Below are 3,150 nucleotides of genomic sequence, written 5' to 3'. Positions count from 1 at the left end.
GACCACCAAGAGAACCTGAGAAAAAGACAGGTAAAGCTCAATAAATAAATACTCCAAGGCAGAATTGAAATTCATCACATCAATCAAACAGATACTCCGATGGCCTAAGCTAACCAGTCCTCTCTCTGAGTGTATAAATAAATAAACCACAAAAAGAATATGAGAGCTGAAGACTTAAATGCAGATTTCTATTGCAACCATTTCACTCTTTCCAATTGAATAAAAATATAATGACCACAGATTCTGCCAACTTTTCTTCTCCTGGTAATTGGAACCATGTAGTAAGGACCAAGAAACTTCAGAAAACCTGAAGAAGCAAACAAGTGGTAAATGTTATAATTTGAACAACTAAAACGATTTGATAGATATACTCTATGAATCTCAGTTCATGTTGAAATACAAATTATTCCATAGCATTTTGTGACAAAATTCAGCACAGCAGTCAACCTATTTCCCTCGTGAATCCGCCAAATTAGTTCATCAATTCTCCGTGTAACTAGTAGGATACTCCTGGATACCCAAATCAATAGACTCCAACCGGTCAATCTTCAGCACCGTCCAAAGAGTCCTGCTCTTGTGATCTGATGGGGTAGCAAAAAGAAGCCTTATGGTGTAGCACAAATACAAATACGCATGATGGTGCAGGGAAAAAGAGTGAGGAGTAAAAGGATGGGGGTGACCTTGATGACGACGGCGGTGAGGAAAGGTACTGGAGCGGCGGGCTTACTGCTCCGAGGATTTGTCCGGGCCTTCTCCTCGGGCTGCTACCGAAAGTAACGATTTTATCCGCCTCGGAGATGGTCGCTGGGACGCCGAGACAACAGGGTTTGGCGGAATCGCAGCCGGTGAGGGAGTCCACGGCCCTTGGTGGCTCGCGTCGGCGCCGTCGCAGGATCCGGCATCGGCACCACCGGATCAAGCCGGAATTACTCCTCCCGTCGAAAAAAAATCGATCTTTTCCGGCATCGCCACCACCGGATGAAGCCGGAATTACTCCTCCAATTGATCTTTTCCAAGGGAGGGAGTACGGGACGGGGATGGCGGAGTTTGGAGAAGGGCACGGGGACGGTGATGCGGCGAGGAGAGAAGGAATCGCGGGCGGAGGAGGAATCGGAGATGGGGAGGAGGGCGTCAGGAGGTATCTGCGGGTTTTTTTTTTATTATTATTATTACGGACGTCGCGACATCTTTTCTCGACGGACAAAAAAAATGTCATCAGGAATTTAAATATTTAGGCTTCCTTAGCGAGAATTCCAGAAATTCATTCCACACAGGAACCGAACTCTGATTATCAAGGAGTGAGACTACTACCCCAACCATTGGGCTAAAGCCCAATTCCCGTTCAGTTTGCTTCAACGCGTGTATAATAGTTTTAAGCTATTTCGCATTTGTGTGCTTCTCTTTGTTTAGCCACATAACAGTTTCTTTCTTTTTCGTTTTCTTTTGAGAATCACATAACATCTTTCTGAGACATGCATAGCTTAGCTGTACTGATGTTCTATTGCTAGCCCAGCCATGTATGAAGTTATAGTCCTTGGCTCTGGTTGGTCGACATTGCGGGCTTAATTTACTTTTGGATAAATTTTTTGATCAAGCTCTTATTGTGTGGTGGTTGTTTTGAAGTTCCGGTCCTTTTGAGGGAAGAAACTTTTGCTTTTGGTTTTGGTTCTTCAAGCAACACACACAAACAACACTAGTAATTGGGTATACCAAACAAAACCTATGATATGTAGGACAGTAAAACTGAGACTAACTTCAGCCCTCTCACGCACCGAGTGTTTCTGGCCATCTATTTTCCGTGATATGGGCGTTCCTTACCGTCAGATATGCTGGGTTTTTTTACTTCCACCACACATTTGATTTCCTGGCCCAACTGTCCTAAAGGTCGGCTGCTCCAGGGGCAAAATCTGAGTCCTCTGGTTGTCTGGGCCTTTTTCCCCGGCCCAACTAGCAAACCACTCATATCCCACCCCACGAGCGTTACTGAAGAAAGGCCTACCAAACGATCACAGTCGAGTTAGAAAAGAAATGCCTCACGAACCCTAACAGAGGAGACGCCCGGAGATGACAATCCATATTCTCGTCAACCGCCACCGCTGCGCTCGTCCGATCAACCTCCGCACATCACCCCATCGTGAAAGAAAGATCTCCACAGTCGGTGGAGTTCCCTTTCCCATCCCCATGACAGCCGACGAACATGGAGCGACCGACAAATCTATCCACCTAGGCGAGGAGGTGTGACTTACAGTTAGGGCGCATCGTCCCCGGAAAAGGACACAAGTACTTGTCTACATCCATTCAGCTTCTCGATGAGTAGCCTAATCGATTGACCTGCACATGCTTAATCGAAGGTACAAACTGTTGTACGCATTGCTTTATTTTCCCCATTCTGGTTCCTTCTTTTCTTTTGGTTATTTGGTTTCATTTGTTCTAGAATCCGGCTCATGGCATCGGTGTGGAAGCTCGATTTAGTCGATCCGTTGATTTATGGTGGCACAAAGGTATGCGTCTTGTGAGGTTCTATCGCCAATTCAATGATGATTGATTGAGAGTTTAACCAGCCATTACTCATAGTATAATGCACCGGATGCCGGTTATTGCAGGTTTGTTACAATTTGGGATTCATAATTTTCATTCCATTGGGCTTGCAGGTACGTGGGATGGAAGCACATCTGAGAGAAGCGATGCGAGTCAATGGGATTGAAAGCAATGCATGGGAAGACATTAACGTGACGCAATGGCCAGTACGGAATATTAATATGCCAAAATCCGATGAGACGTCAGTCAACAATATTAGCTTTTGTTTTTGTTTTAGATTGTTAATATCTGAAATGCTGATCTAACAACATAAAATGTTGCAGTTCTTGTTGTGAAATGTACATGCTGAAGAACATCGAATTATTTACGGGAGTAAAACTGAGGTTGCAATATGATGAAGTACGTAGAGTAACACCTAAAATTCTATCATTTTTTGAAACATATGGAACGATACTAACATATCCTCGCATGCAGGCCTACATCGACAAATTCAGAAGAGAGCTACCTATTGTGCTTGTCGATTCACCCTACAATAAAATGAAATACAGGAGTAGGTTCAAGCAGTACCATGCTAGGCAATCGGATGCAGCTGCGGTTGAAGACGACGAGGAT

General features: G+C 44.5%; 1 long non-coding RNA gene across 1 annotated transcript; it reads right to left on the bottom strand.

The window, feature by feature from the left end:
• Window positions 1-6: 6 nt before the first annotated feature.
• LOC119345458 lies at window positions 7-1,150 on the bottom strand. Its single transcript, XR_005167047.1, has 3 exons — window positions 681-1,150; window positions 448-581; window positions 7-307 (listed from the first exon to the last, which is right to left on the bottom strand). It is a non-coding gene; the product is annotated as an uncharacterized LOC119345458 (long non-coding RNA).
• Between the last annotated feature and the right edge of the window lie 2,000 nt (window positions 1,151-3,150).

This window comes from Triticum dicoccoides, unplaced genomic scaffold (genome assembly GCF_002162155.2).
Source record: "Triticum dicoccoides isolate Atlit2015 ecotype Zavitan unplaced genomic scaffold, WEW_v2.0 scaffold23912, whole genome shotgun sequence".
Lineage (NCBI taxonomy): Eukaryota > Viridiplantae > Streptophyta > Magnoliopsida > Poales > Poaceae > Triticum > Triticum dicoccoides.
The sequence above is the reverse complement of the archived record's forward strand: the minus strand, read 5'-3'. Positions and strand labels throughout refer to the sequence as shown.